Genomic DNA, 16,347 nt, shown 5'->3' on the forward strand with positions numbered 1-16,347 from the left:
ACAACATGCAATCCTTCAAGCTTCACCACAACGAACGCCTTCGGCTTTTCTGCACGACGACTAAGCCTTGCAAGAAAGCCTAATGCAAGCAACACCTTGAGCAAAGCCAGAGTGGTAACTCTGGTGTACAGTAACTGAAGTGGAATGTTACCTGTGCAAAGTTAATAAGCCGGAAAGAAGTGTCCGGCCAATGGGATGGCATGAACGAGAAATTGAGTTATTACTTGTTGGCTATGCCTCAGTAGCATACTGGTCCTAGTAGGCATGCATAGCAAGGGCCTTATTTCAATGACTGGAGGGGCTACAGCCCGTCAAATATACTTCTATTCAGAGCACGTTGAAGAACCCACATGTCTCCAAGAAAATGTGTGCCAAACTTTTTTCACTAATCCACTGTCTCTTATTCACCTTTTTTTTTGTACCATTTCTAAATCAGTGCACAAACTCTACATGTCAGGTTGTGATTAACCAATTTATCTTTTGTCTCTCTTTGAGCTCTTCTTCCAAAGCTCTAAACACACTAAAGCAATGATATTCAGTCGAACATATTTTATTCCATCTGCAGTCACTTTTTCTATTCGTGTGTGATTTGCGGTACAAAATTTGATATTTGTACACCCCTGCAAAAAGGTGTATCGCAGGAGTAGTAAATCTAATTTCTTTGGAGGAATTGAAAGTTTTTTTTTCCCCCAATCTGAAGCAGCGCGCAAAGCATGCTTTTTCTGTAAATTACATACCCTCTATTATAGAAAAAAAGAATTTGGCAGTCGTTTGACTTCAGTGTGTGAGTAGTAGCGCTTGAGCGGGGGAAGCACAGTTTGCTTATCGTTCTGATTTTTTTTTTGTTCAGACTGACGAGTGTGATATTGAACATTGATATCAGTTGAAATACTTTGCCTGTCCACCCGTGAGACTATTTAGCTTGCAGAGCCAATGCACTGCACGAATACGAGGCAATAAAGCCGCAAAGGCCGGAACGCGGATATATAGATATTGTAAGAAAACTAAGCTTGAGCTCCCCGCTTCTCACAGTCGGCAGCTGTCCTCTTTGCTGTCTTAGTAAATTGACCACTGGCTGTGCTCAGCTCTCTTTTCACAAACCTTCACGCCTCTACTCCAGTTAAGACGAACTCCATGAATAGGATGAACAACACTTTTGCTTGCTTGTAACATCCACAACGCAAAAACCTCAGCTGAAAACAAATTTCTGGTAATACATATTTTTACGGTTTCCTCGAGTTTTTCTTAATGAGTGTCTACTGTATATATGCTCTACCCTGCTCTCCTTAATGTCGTTCTCTGTGTATCCTGTGCAGCTACAGCCCTTACAAAGTGGGCCCAGATGGCACCCGCTTGTCTCTAGCGTGTGTGAATGAGACGCAGCATAAGTTGCTCTTCCTTTGGTTTTTTTTCTTTAAATGGCCAATTTGGAAATGCTTTGCACAAACTCAAGTGTTTCCGTCGGAGGGGTTCGGCTTTTGAGGCACCAGACACGTGCATGAATATCTCGTGGTCAGCCTCCCTAGTGCGTGTGCACTAATAATACCCTGCCCGTGCCAATCCTCGAGTGGGCATGTGCCAGTATTCAGCACGCTTGCACACAGTTTGTCGTAAGAAGCATGCTAAGCTCCTTGTTAAGTGTGCGATGAGACACCCTTGACATGACAAGTTTACATCAGCCAAATGACCTAATTAATGTATTAGGGACCATTTGAAAACGCGCACTTTCGGTAGAAAATTACCCAGGCTGTTTCGTTGCAAAGGTTGTAATTATGTACCCAAATTGATAAACAAAAATAGCGGAAGGAAGCTGTGGTGTAATGGCACATTAAGTTTGTATCAAATGAAGGAGAACAATATGTGTGAGTGAGACCCCTCTTTATCAATCTACTCCAAGGAATGTGCCTTCTTAGATAAGTTCTTTTTGTGTGTGCTCTGGCCAAATACTTGTGGCCTTTTGTTATTGCTTCTCTCATACATGATGGACATACCCTAAATAAATCAGTTGCAAGTAGCGTCCGTCCTGTTAGTTAAATCCTGGGTGATTTGGTATAAAACAGCACCTCATCCTAACGCCAAATACAAGCATAAAACAGCGCGGCACTTTTCTGCTGTGTATGTCTTTGTACCTACCTTGCTGAAATTAATAAGCGATGCAGGCATCATAGTGGGTAGCACAAGCCACATGCAGTAACTAGAGCTTCTATGTACAATTAAAATGCATTGTCCGTTTCCTTGTTCACCCTTCACACTAACTTAAGAGTACATGCTTTTTTAGATTCTTCTAAACGGAACACAAATGCTGGCACACGTCAAATTATGCAACGACTAAAGATCCCACCGGCTAGAATACACTACAAATTCAAACAGACTTGGCAAGCTGATACACTCCAAACATACCTAAGCGGAGCTTGCAGGCTCTAGTAGAATGAGGTTATTCATAGAAGTCCTGAGTAATTAGTCACTATTGCTAGGCATATTCCATCACAACTACGAGATAAAAGTGACGGCCGGAAGCACGCCGGCTAATACACGAAGAAGCACACACAGGCACCAATGTCGAAAGCTTGCAGGGAGCGTAAAGCTCGCCTTCCACTCTCAGATTCCTTGGCACAAACGGGTGGCGGTGCTGCACCAAGGTGAGCCAACTTCACACATGGATCGCACGGAGAACACTCAGCAGCAGTTTGATGAAAGCAACCAGCAAGATGGGCACATTTCCGGCGCTGCACAGTGGAGATCGGCTTCTTCTATAGATCGGCTGATGCGCGATACCCGGTACTAGGTTCTGTAGTGCAGGGCCGTGCTGGGCAGCATCACAGCAGACCGCAGCGAATAAAACCCACGACCGGAGCCGGTCGTGCTAAAACCCGCCCGCAACACGGTCGTTGTTCCGGGCGCGTTGCAAGTGTTGCCAGCATAGCCATGAGGGGCAGCGTCCAGCGTCGGTCGCGGTCGAAACAAATCAGTGTTGCCAGCACGCGTTTCTCGAGTATGCTGGCAACAACGTCCGGTCGGCGGGCGGGTTTTAGTCGCTTCGGCACCGCGGAACCACGCTGCTGCACTGCACCGGCACCTCAGAACTTTCTCTGCAACGTTGCCGTGCACCCCTTCTGAATCGAATGGAGCTGTTACTAGAATAAACTAGTAACGTTGGTCTCGGCCACGGTGTAAGAAGGAGTGGTCTCGGCGTAACAGGTGCGTGATAGCAGCGCGGTGGGGCGTGAAAGGGCGCGCGCTGCTTGCGCATGCGCGCTCTCCCCCCCGTACGGCTCTCCCTCTACTGCGCGCGCTGCAAAAATAAAGCGGCTAGCGGTCGCTCGTGATTCAGTCACTGCGTTGCTCCTTCCTTCCTTGGTTGACGCTCGCTCCACCCTAACGCGACTTTACTCTCCTCTCTCTACCCCAAACCAACAGCAACGCAACTACGACCCAACTACCCACCCTAACGCGACTTTACGCGGCGTTAACGACCCCCAATGCTCTGCATTTACTCGTGTTCCCCTCGCGGGAAGGCGCGGTAATTTTTTTAATGAGCGAAACGCTTGCAATGGTGACTGCAGACAACGCATGCATTTCGGTTTGGCCTTCCACTGCTTCATGTGAAAATCGACACGCATTAAACACCGCGGTGTTACGTCAGATTTTTCGGAGCCCTGAAGGAACGCTTGGCAGTAGTTTCGCCGCAAATATACGTTTTGGAGCAAGACGGCGGAGGCAAAAATGCTTAAGGCGCAGCACCTCCACGCCACTAATCGCTGTGGTAGTAGGTACGCCGTGAAAGGCAAGAAGCGCGTACAGTTGAGCTTGCCTTCTTTGTGAGCAGGTGCGTCGTGATGACATTGGATGGATTGAGGAGAGTCACCGGAGGAAACGTTCAATGAAGTCGCAAACCGTCCTCGACTTGGGGCCCAAACCAAGACTTATACCTGCTGCACGAAACAACAAAAAATACCTTGATAAGTATACTGAATTGACGTTCCAGCAGTTACTAAGGCAATCAAAAAAACGGCAATGCCACCACAAACTGATCTTGCGAGCAAGAGTGTGCGTGCCAAAGACGCGGTTACTTCTACTAAAACTTTGCGTACCTGCACAGCTGGGATATATTTGCACTTAGTTTCCACTCCAAAACGAGTGGCATGTCTCATTAACTTCACGCGTTACATGCTGTAATTATTTTGAAAACAGAAGAGTGCAATCGGTCGGCTTTTAAGGAATTCACTATAACTTGTACAAAGCTAATTTGCTTACCTGCCGTCTTTGCAGAAGGCGAGAAACTTGGCCGAACTCTACCGCCCTGTGTTGGTGCACCACAGAGCTGCGCAGGAGTGGTAACGCTCCTTCCTCTGCTGCCCCATATTTAGAATACATTCGAATGTATTTTATAATGCAGCGAAACTTTCAGCCCGTGGAGGCGTTTAGGCAACCCGCGCAACCCTTCGCACGCCGGCTCGCTCACGCACGTACCGCCGTGCGCGCCGAGAGAAAGAAAAAAAAAATATTGGCGCCGGTGAGCTGTTGCGCATGCGTGAGGAGGCGCGGAAGCGTTGACGGCGTGGAAAGAAAGAAACGCTGAAGGAAAGGGAAGGGCCACGCCGCAGCACCGTGCCGCTAGGATCGCCACAATTTCGGAAACCGAAACTAGCCAAAGTCGCCGACCAGTGTTAGAGGGCCTAGAGTGCCTTGATGCTCGCGCGCTCCGCTGAGGGTGAAGACAGCCGCGTCGTCTGCTACGGCGTCCGCCATTACGCCTCCCGCCGCAGCTGGGTAGCATGCGAAGCGCGCGACCATTTGCGGTGCACGATACGTTCAGGAACAAGCGCACGTTCGCAAGCTTTTCTATTTTGCGAAGCTTAGCCAGCACTTAGTGCTGTTGTTGCCTAAATGCTTATAAAAGAAACGAAGTATGCCTTGTAAGCTAATGGCCTGTGCCTGTGTTAGGCGTCAGTGGTTGACGTAGACTTCGATGTATTAAAAACGAATCTTCTTCCTTAGGCGGGAAACAACAGACGTTCGAGAAGTATAAACATTTACCTATTTTCTTTGTAAAAACGTTGATCCAAACAGGCTACCCATCGTTTAAAGCACTTATATACGTGCTGCCAGCAGCCGTACATGTACCTCAGCGTAAAAAATTCAGTATTGTCGAGCTAGCTAGTGTTTACAATGTTTAGAAACAATTTATTAATTTTCCAAAACTGGCATCATTGCATTGCACGCAGAAGAAGCAGCCCCTCCCGTCCCCTCCCCCCCCCCCCTTCACCCAAGGAATAAGGTGCCGAGCGGCAGTACTGTGTAAATATGCTGGTAAGATGAAATGTGAACTACTTTATTAGTATTCTTGCGGAAATGATTCAAATATTTAATTTTTTTCGGTATATAAACACCTGTTTTTCCCTTGTTATTATCTGACATTGATACCCATCCCCCGCCTCACCATTTACAGAAGATACTTTACGGGCATACTTGAACACATCACATCCGTACTGTCGCTCTACTTTTACGGAACAAAACCCGAAAATTTCAGTGAACATGTGATTTATTCCTGTACACAAATGCTGCGCCTACAGAAGCGATTTCACTAATAAAATACTACATGGAGAACTTGCTGAGGACTGTCGCTAACTCGCACGCTGTATGATCCCCGGCAAGAACGAGCTGTGTGTGTGACAGATAGAAGTATTTATTAATTGGAGAGGTTAGCTCCACGGGAAAGTTTTAATAATCTGATTTCACGTGCGTTTTCCCGTGAGCTGTTTCAATGAGCGTGACAATGGGCCTTGCCTGCTGTTAGGGTAATGCTTTAAACCTTTGAACTGAAAATTTATGCAAATAAAAACAATCAGCTGACGAAGAATCAGGTTTGTGGGGAGAGGTTTTATAAAGGGCGTTCCTTGCCTGCTGTTAGGGTAATACGTTAAACCTTTGCACTGAAAATGTTTGCTAATAAAAAACAATCAGCTGACGAAAGATAAGGTCGTTGGAGCGATACTTTATAGCAGGCATTAAAGATTTAGTTCTATGAAAAGTTTGTAGCCAAGTCGTGATTTCCTACTAGGGCAGAATTTAATTATCTTGCAAGAATGACACACCACTGCACAATAAGCCTGGGCTTGTTTTTACTTTTCATTTAAAAAGCACTGCTTCACAAGAACAAAGACGGCGGTAACCGGCCCGGGATCGTAACGCTGAACATTTTTCGCAGTAACAGGGTAACTTTTGTGTCCAAACGTCCAAACGTTCTCATTTCGGAAGAGGCATGCAAGTTTCGATGAAGTTGTGGAAAGCGTGCACGAATAAATATAAATTCTGAACCCAGGGTGAAACTTTCCCGCGCAACGACACTACTCTGAAACCCTCGGTAGTACTTTAGAATGTATCAGAATACTCGGGGCCCGTTAAGCTGCGCCATATATTGCCCACACGGGTGCTTTGTATTCAAGAAAATAAAAAAAAATAGTGGTATGCTAAATATTTCTGGCAGATGAAATAGCTTCGCGCTCAAAAAAAATAAATGTTAACTTACGATACAAATAGGCTTTGGTGAAATGCCGCTTGTCGCGCTTGATTTTGGCTGTCCAAAGAAGCCTTCTTTTCGATCCCCTGGGCAAGTGCTAGAGTTTTCAGCCATTCCTAGAATAATTTTTGCCCTGCGGCCCGCAGCACAAGGGCATGGGGATGGAAACGATCGCATAAAACATGCGGGGAACGGGCATCGAGCGAGCAACAACATGCACACCAAGCGCCAGGGCCCGGTTGCTCGCTCGATGCTGGTTCCCAACCAGTTTTATGCGATGCCAGTTTTGGAAAATTAATAAATTGTTTGTAAACATTGTAAACACTAGCTAGCTCCGCAATACTAAAATTTTTACGCTGAAGTACATGTACGGCTGCTGGCAGCATGTATACAAGTGCTTTAAACGATGGGTAGCCTGTTTGGATCAACGTTTTTACAAAGAACATAGGTAAAGATTTAGACTTATCGAACGTCTGTTGTTTCCCGCCTAAGGAAGAAGATTCGTTTTTAGTACATCGAAGTCTACGTTAACCACTGACGCCTCGCACAGGCCATTAGCTTACAAGGCATACTTCATTTCTTTGATAAGCATTTAGGCAACAACAGCACTAAGTGCTGGCTGAGCTTCGCAAAATAGAAAAGCTTGCGAACGTGCGCTGGTTCCTGAACGTATCGTGCACCGCAAATGGTCGCGCGCTTCGCATGCTACCCAGCTGCCGCGGGAGGCGTAATGGCGGATGCCGTAGCAGACGACGCGGCTGTCCTCACCCTCAGCGGAGCGCACGAGCATCAAGGCACCCTAGTTGATTGATTGATTGATTGATTGATTGATTGATTGTAGGGTTTTACGCGCCGACGCAACGCAGGCGATGAGGCGCGCCGTAGTGGAGGGCTCCGGATTAATTTTGACCACATGGGGATCTTTAACGTGCGCCGAAATCTCATGCACACGGGCGTTTTTGCTTTTCGCCTCCATCAGAAAAGCGGCCGCCGCGGCCGGGAATCGAACCCGCGACCTCGTGCTCAGCAGTGCAACGCCTCAGCAGCGCAAAGCCACTGAGCCACCGCGGCGGGTCACCCAAGTTGAGATCGCTCCTCCTGAAGTCGTCTGCTACTGCTCCCTGTTGAACGGCGCAAGCGAGTTAGTTTTGCTTCAATGTAAAACCCTTGGAGTAGATTGAAAAGAGGTAGTTGGATAATACCCAGTGCAGTAAAAACACGCCATCACAGTACTCCCTAAAAAATGGGAGTTATTGTTTGCACGTAGCAGGGCTCTTCAGTACTCGGTTAATCGGACAGATTTCGAGACGAGGTGCCTGCTCAGCGTAAACCTATGTTTAAGCCAGATCACAAATTAAATCTTGGAATGTATTTACAAAACGCCTTACTAGTACATAAAAAATGCTACGTGTATTATGGAGGAATGCCGTTGGGCTTTTGGATTTGTGGCCGCCCCTCTTTTAATGCGATCCTGCGCCTAAACGGTGCATTGTTTTCAGGTGAGTAACACTGTTGCTTGAGTAATATTACCAGCGCATTTACTCGAAGAATGCCTCACGTACGCAGTTTGCTTGGCTATGAAATAAAAATGTTCTGATACTAGCTGCCGGAGAGGCTCGGATGAGGAATAAACAAGCGTCCAACTTAACAAGTCATTTGGCATTGTTTTCTGTGGATTGCGAAAACAGATTAGCCGACGTTATACATGAATAATTGTTATTAGGTTCGCCTCAAACCAATAGGCTACACTTCTAGCACCATCCTGAAGAGCTAGTGAATAATCTGAGTTGTCCGGCACCAGCGTGGTGTCACCAGCGTATTGATACATTATCGTAGTTTTAGCAACAATAGCAAGATCCTTAATAAAAAAATTAAAAAGAAGAGGTGAAAAAATATATCCTTGCGGGGCACCACTCTTAAAGGGACCCAGAAAAGCCTTTTGTAAAAGTTACAAAAGGCCTGTATTGTCGCTTAGCACCAATATAGCGATACAATGCCGTTGGAATTATTCATCTACATTTAGTATTAGCTTCGCGAGAAGCAATTAAGTGCACCTCTCCCCCCTTGCTGATCGATTCCTCCTCCCTCTCTGCTGCTTCAAAGCAGCTGGAAACACTGGGAATAGCCATGTGACATCGCGACGCTCGACTTCCGTTCTCCGCTAGCTACATTCCTGCACCTAGGCACGCGTCAATCGCTGCAGACCCGGCTTTGCCTCGGGGTCGCGCAGGAAGGAGGAAGAGCAGCCGGAAGCCAATGGCAGTGACGTTGCCGGCGGCCGACCTAACTGGCGATTGGGCGGATCAGGGGGGCAGCTCGCCGCAGCGTCAGCCGCGATCGCCGTTGCGTCAACCGTGACCGGCGTTACGTCAGCCGCGATCGGCTCGCTCCGGCGTCGCGCTCGTCGGCTGAGAAAGGCGATCTTCAGAAATCGTTTACAAATTATCCGTACAACGTATGGGGCTCACACTTGGCTCAAAAATCCCCCGTTATGTGTTCTACCACCTGAATGCATTTGTTTGCCACCTTCACAAAGCTTTTCTGGGTCCCTTTAAGACTGATACAACTACTCAGCACTACTACTTGAGAACGATCCCGAAGGTAATTTTGAAACAGAGACAAATGGTACGCCTGCGCGTATGCCTTAACGGTATAATATTTCTCATACCACATCTTGGTTCTGTACTGCTGACGGCGGTCCCCCAGGAAAGACACATACCGTTAGAGCTAGCCGCTTTCTGCTGATCAATGAGAGTGCCATTCCCGCAAGGCATTTTTTGCGCACGCAAGACAAAAATACCTTTGTTCGTCCCAAACCCGAAATCCTTTACGTGTAAATTGAGTGACATCAGTGAAAGAAATGGTTTCTTGATGGGTAAGTGGAGTATGCTGTCCTAGAGACCACGTCCCGAGCTCATTTGGCGAGTATCCGTGTGTATTCCATATTTGCGCTGTCAACATCGAAATAATACGCCGTTTGAAACGTGAAAAAACACCCCAACGTTTTTCAGCGCCTCGCGCTTCAAACGCGTAAGCAAACTCAGCAGTTTTTCTTCGCAGACATGAAAAATATAACTTGTAAAATTCGCACACCATCCTTGCGCAAACTGAATACAGTGGGACATATAGCCAACGAAATACGAACGTTGGTTGCGCTTAATTTTTTTTATTGCGGAAGTTTGCTATGCATCATAAGCATCGTAAAAAACTAAATGTGCAGATACACTCCTGAGTGGCATTTATTCTATAAACTGCAGAGCTTTTTAAAGGGGTACTAACACAAAATTTTGAAGGCGAGATAACTTCGGAGATAGATTGGTGTGAACACATATAAATCATCTGCAAAATATCAGCGGCGAATACAACCTAGAACATATTTCAAATCAATTTTAAAGTGTGCGAAACGAACCGAGCAGCCAGCAGAGGACCAAGCGCAATCGACATCCCGTGGATATTGTGTAAATAAACAACATCCAAACACGTCACGAGTTTGTATTTCCCGCTTCCGTACTGCCGGCGTTTTTGCCGGCTCGCCCGGCTCGCCGCTCCAATCGGAGGGCGGAGCTTCTGCTCTCGAGAACGAACGACCAGGGGCGGCATTCTCGTAACTGTCCCTTTTGAAAACGTCCCTTTTGCGCCCCTTCCCCGTGACGTACTTCCGGTTAAGCAGTGAGCGTTGGCAATAGGTTTGCCGCGCTTGCGTTACGTCACTTCCGGTTGTTTGCTTTTAGCCAATCTGGGCTTGCCAAAAGGGACACCTTTGAAAGAGACGCAAAAGGGACAAAACTCGAGAATACCGCCCCAGATCGTTGCCGGCGGAGGCGCCGTGATTTCGTCAGCTCATCGGGCAGCTGGCCGCGACCAAAGTTCTACAGCGATTCCGGGCACTCTGTTTCTATTACTTTTTATTTACATCGGACGCGAAAACGCGCCAGAGGCACGAAAACCCCACTGAGCGAGCCGCACGGTCGCTGTGCAGGCGCCACGGCCGCGAAGTGGCCCAGGCCGGCGCAGGTAGCTCGAGTGATAGCTTGTTACCGCTGCACGAAGTTGTACCCAAGTCGCAACCATGAAAGCTTATATCAGAAAGGATTTAATGATGCGATGGCGGGTTGCAATAAATATTAGAGAGTTTTAGCATAGCGGCTAACGGAGGCTCACGCTACTGTGGCGGGTTACCGGGACCCGACCACGCATGCGCGCGCGGGGAGGGCGAGGAGGTTGCCCGTCAGTAGAGAGAAGCGCGGGCATGGCGAAGGCCTGCCGGCGGAACTAGTCCCCCCACCGGAACGAATTTTCACCTTCCCAGGCGGGCCCCGCTACCCGCCACCGTAGCGTTAGCGGACGGTACCCGGTTTGCTAAAACTCTCTATTGTCAACTTACGAGAGTGGCAATCGAATATCCGCCGCAGTGCTAAGCCGAACACATCTGTAGGCGGACCTGTAGGCAGACCGGCCGGCTGCTCCCAGCGCGCGTCTTGCCACCCACTGTCTCGAGCGTCGCGCGTCGTTCTTTAAGCGCTAGACACATGTACCATTGGTACACGCGATTCGTATGCGACTGATCGTTACGACTGTCACCACGACTAGTCGTACGCGTGAATTTGAGACACATGACCCGATGCGCGCATGCGATGCGTCGTCGGCGTCGCTTCGCCCACCGTTTTTGCTCCATGGTCAACTACGACGATCGCTGAGCTGAATTTGAACATTCCTCGCGTTTAATCGCAAAAAATGGATAAAGCAGGCAATCGTGAAGCGTTTCCTGCCTTCGGAAACAGTTCGCGCACACGCCGGCCGCGCCTGCCAGCTCGGACACTCAGCGGCTCGAACCGGCGCAGACCACGGTAGCAACCGCTTGTCGCTGCTCTTCTGAATCTCAATCTGATCGTTAAAATGAAGTTCCACATGCGAGAAAGTAGGTGTTAGTGTGGTGAAAAATTGTGCTAGGGATTGTTATCAGGGCTTATTTTAAAAGCGGCGATCAGATATCGGCCGCGATGCAAGCCTACGCTGACCGGCCGCCGCGGCGCGCGGCGGGCGGTGCCCCGACCGGTCGAGAGATGGCAATACCTGCGCGGAAGCATCGAAACAGGCTACGCAGATGTTCAACTACGGCGATCGCTGAGCTGAATTTGTAGATTCCGCGCGTTTGTTCGCAAGAAATGGATAAAGCAGGCAATCGCGAAGCGTTTTCTGCCTTCGGAAACAGTCCGCACACACGCCGGTCGCGCCTGCCAGCTCGGCACACTCAGCGGCTCGAACCGGCGCAGAACACGGTAGCAACCGCGCTTGTCGCTGCTCTTCTGAATCAATCTGATCGCTAAAAAGAAGTAGCTTATGCGAGAAAAGGGATGATAGTTTGATGAAAAGTTGTGTTACGGATTGCCATTCGCAGTTACACAGATAGCGGTGATCAAATATCCGCCAGGATGCTAAGCCTAAAGTTCCCAACACCCGAGCCGACCAGAGCAACGCACGCCGGTTGCGGGGGGTTGGGGCTCAGCGGGCTCTCATTGGCTGTGGCCTCACGACGATTGCAACGATGGCACGACTGCATCTGGCTTGCCAGACGCCCGTCGTGAGCCTCCTCCGACCAGCGATCGACGCCAAAACGGGTCCTAACAATCAATCGTAACGATCAGTCGCATGCGAATCGCGTGCGCCCGTCGTACATGTGTCTAGCGCTTTAGCCGCGGTAGCATTTGCACTCGCAGCGCCTGCGTCACGTCCACGGCCGCTTTTTAATTAAGCGGCTCACGAGATCAGTACGTGGGGGCATTCGCAGAAACTGCCGGCGATGCGGATTCGACAGTGCTACGGCAGCTCTGCTCTGTGATATCCTTCGACGGTCACGTGGTCAGCTTTGTTCACACAAAATCCATCGTTTCGCGGCACCCGCTGAAACCGAAACTGCGACTGGCTGCATTGAAAATGCCTCTAATTAAACAACTGTCGCGCGCTGAAGCAAATGAGGTTTCTACAGGTAGGTCAGTAGGTCACTAGCTACTTATAGCAACAAAAAAAAAAACGATGCAAAATTTTTGTGTCAGTGCCCCTTTAAGCTTATAGTTCCGCCGTCCAGCGTAATAAGAAAACAATCTGGGGAAGCTTGCAACAAGTTGCGCAAAGCTTGAAACGTAGCGAAGCTGCAGGATTTATTTCTACGTGAACACTAAGGACACACCACGCAACTGTAGAAGTTTGAAATTGTTTATTGACATGCTACGTCGTCGCTTTGCACTGTGCTAGTTATAGTCATCGACATATGCATCGAGCGACGCGCTCACGAGCGCTCGGCATTTGCTCTCTCCTCGGGGTTTTGGTTCGCGCAAGACTCAAAACTCGACAGCTAGAATGAAAAAAAAGTCAAAACGAAAATACGAAAGTAACACAGCCATTTTTCGCGTCACGTCTTTCTTCAAATAAATTACAACGCATGCCTGTTTTGTCAAAAGTAGTTCGTTCTAATGTATCTGTCCATTTAGTTTGAAATGCCACACGGAGGCAGGTAAGGATTACATCGTACGTCGTGGGTTCGAACCATAGAATAATGCTTTGTATCTCGAGTTTTCGCGCGAGCCAGACTGCCGAGTTGCTTGAACCGAGTTTTACCCCTACTGTTAAAACGAATATAGGATACAACGAACGAATTTACTGCCCAGATACTACTTTTAAAACAAGGTTCGACTGCACTGCTGCCGTTATGACGTGCTCGTACCAAGTGATGAGGTGCTACGATTCAAAAAAAGTTCTCAAAACCCATCGACGCGTAATCATGTGTAACAGTTCTACAAATTAATTTATAGAGAGGCACGCACCGACGATCAACAACGAAGAAACGCACAGCGAGCAAAGGACCGTGTGTGGCTGTCGCCAAAGCCGACTCACTGAGGGGGAAAGATTTTGCCGGCCGGCAGCAGCCGGCGGCGGCGGCTGCTTGCTTGCTCCGCCGATCTCAACGCGACGCCAGCGCCTCTGCGGCAGGGAGACGAGTTTGGGCCGCCTCCGCCAGCGGAGTTTGCAAACTGACCTAATCTGAAAGGGCGTGGCACGTGCCACGCGCGTGGCAGGAGACATACCCTTTTAGAAGCGAATTAAAATATATATTAAGCGCTTGCTGTACCCAGAACTTCGTGTTGATGGTCCTTGCATACAGAGAAAGCAGGCTTTTTACAGCTAGACTTAAAATTTGGTGGCACAACACCTTTAGGAGCTGAAATATCGTCCTTCTACCTCAAAAACGAAGGCCGTTTTTCCATTAAAACTTTGGGTGAGGGTTAGAATGGGCAAATTGAAGCCGAAATCAACAGCTTAGAACATGACATCGCCCCGAGGAATTAGCGACGAAGCTGTTTTTGCTGCGAAGCAAAAATATTGCATTGCAAATGCAAAAATAAATATTGCATTTAATTATTTTGATTAGGTATTTTGCAGAAATTTGTTGTGTTTAGCTCCGTAGTGAGAGAGAGAGAGCGATCTTTAATGAAGTCTGGCGATGTTAGCTGGGCTAAAATGCATAACTTGCTACGCCAGTTGATGACGTGATGAGGATGATGGCGATGATGTTCAAGAAGTTGATGCGTACAGATACGGCGAGTTATTCACAGCGACTGGTCTAGACCTGTGTTTTGCAGGTACTCTATCAGAGCTATGGTAGCCCGTAAAGCACGTTTGGGACAAGCCCATGGTCCTAAAGCCCATGGTCCTGTACACGCTAGTTAGAACGTGTCATTGACTAACTTACCCAACTTAAACGCGTCCTGCTGTTCGTTGCCTGTTTTTTTTTTCGTGTTGAGAAGATTTCATTTAATTATTTTGATTAGGTATTTTGCAGAAATTTGTTGTGTTTAGCTCTGTAGTGCTAGTTAGAACGTGTCTGTAACTTAACCCAACTTAACACGTGCTGCTGTTCGTTGTCTGTTTGTAACTTCAAGCTTGCCATGGCTCGTGTTTTGGTTTCCGGTGACTCGGGGGTAAAGTACGTGGAGCAGTACTTTCCGTCGCGTCAGGGCCTGGCTGTGAACGTTTCTGCGCACGGAGGGACTCAGATCGAGCGCTTGCTGTCGAAGATAGCTGACGAGGTAGCTGGCTTTGATGTTGTGAGTGTGCACGTTGGTACTAACAACGTCGACGACGGCAGTGTCAGCGTGTACAGGCACAAGTATCACCGGCTAGCTCAGGACATCCTCGAACGCAATCCGACCGCGCATGTAGCTTTTTCTGCCATCCTCCCCCGGCGGCAGAACAAGTACAGCGGGGAGGAAGCTTTGTCCGACAAGCTCCGGCACGGAAACTACCTGTACACGCGTGTGGACGCTGACCTGCAGGAGTTCTGCCAGGAGCGCGGCTTCACTTTCCTGGGCGGCCTGGAGAACGTGTGGCCCAGCTGCCTGGCCTTGGATGGTGTCCACCTGAGCCGCCACGGGAACAAGGTGCTGGCGGACATCCTGTAGGCCCTCAGCCTGGTTGCAGTCTTGGAGATGAGCCACATTCAGAGGAGCTACCAGGAGAGCCATGCAGCGTCCCTCTGGAGGGGCTGGGTGACCAAGACCCCAAGTGCTCTCACCCTCTGCGAAGCAGATTTTTCCCCGCTTGGCTCGCATGCCTCTCTGCAGCCAGCAAGTGGAGCTCCCACAACACCAGCTCCTGTCTGGGAAGCCAGAGGCGCGACACCAGCCTTGCAGAGGCGCGACACCAGCCAGCTTCCAGCTGGCCCCCCTCGGGGAGCTGGCCCTGCTCTTGTTGGTAGTGTCCGCGTTCGCTGCAAGGGAAGCAAGACCTGGTCTACCTGGTACACCCTGCCTTACTCCGTGCCGCTTGGCCTGAATGTACCTGCAAAGGGAAAGGCTGACAGGCACTGTGCTCAGGTGCCTTGCGCCCAGCCAGAGGCCGTCAGCCGAGGTGCAAGCACCATTCAGGCCAGCGTCGCAGGGGGGGGGGGGGCTCACAGACGTGTGCAAGCCACCCTGTTGTGCGCTCCTCCGTGGAGGAAGAGCCCAGGGATGTTCGCCATGGTGGCGACGGTGAGTGGACACTGGTGTTGTCTAAGAAGAGGAGGAGGAAGGCTGCGGCACTGCGAAAGCCAGAACAAAGCTATATCCCAGCAGTGAGCAGGGTGAGCGGTGTTCCGGCATCGGCAGCTGCCAACCACTTGAAGTGCGACCCACCTTTGCCAGTGTCTGTCAACCAGTCGCAGAAACGCCTGAAAAGGAATTCCTGTGCTACTGCTTCCTCCGCTGGCTTTGGTAGGCCAACTCAAGGTGGAGCCAACACCTCGCATGGCACTGCTCATGACAGCTGTGGCATAGATCAGCATGTGGCTTCCGGCAGCAGGAGAGCTGTCAGATGGCTACAGCTGCATCTGTTGCTCCCGGTACAGCTGCCTTGAGTGGTGCTGTGACTGAGGTCACTGGCTGCAAAAGCTGCATTTGTGGACAGAGCAGCCATGTCACCGGTAGGTCTGGCACAGGAGTAGGTAATCCAGTCAAGGCTGGTCACATTGCTTCCAAGAGTTGTAGACGTCTGGTAGCTTTGGGTTGCCACCTCTGATGTCCAGACCGATCAAGGAAATGCTGTGACCAAAAAGGATCCAGGTCCCGAGACTGCTTGTTGTGATGCCCAGGATGCTACTATGTTAGTTGGAGGGGGAGGCAGCGAGATTGCTGTGGGTGCTAAGTTTGACAGTCCTGTTACTTTCCGGCAGTGCTTCGAAGCTTGGTGTACGGAAGGCAGACATGTTGTTTCAATTAGTAACTCGCACAAGAACATCACACCTGGCTTGCACGAGGAGTTTAAGTATAGTAGGGTTGTCTACAAGTGTGCTC

The 16,347-nt window shown here is 49.2% G+C and overlaps 1 pseudogene; it reads left to right on the forward strand.

Annotated features, from left to right (window-relative positions):
- Nucleotides 1–14,463: 14,463 nt before the first annotated feature.
- On the forward strand, nt 14,464–15,633 carry LOC144143454 (uncharacterized; annotated as a pseudogene).
- The last annotated feature ends 714 nt before the right edge of the window (nt 15,634–16,347 follow it).

This window comes from Haemaphysalis longicornis, unplaced genomic scaffold, assembly GCF_048455015.1.
Source record: "Haemaphysalis longicornis isolate Haplotype H1 unplaced genomic scaffold, Haemaphysalis longicornis Haplotype H1 scaffold_6, whole genome shotgun sequence".
NCBI classification, from domain to species: domain Eukaryota; kingdom Metazoa; phylum Arthropoda; class Arachnida; order Ixodida; family Ixodidae; genus Haemaphysalis; species Haemaphysalis longicornis.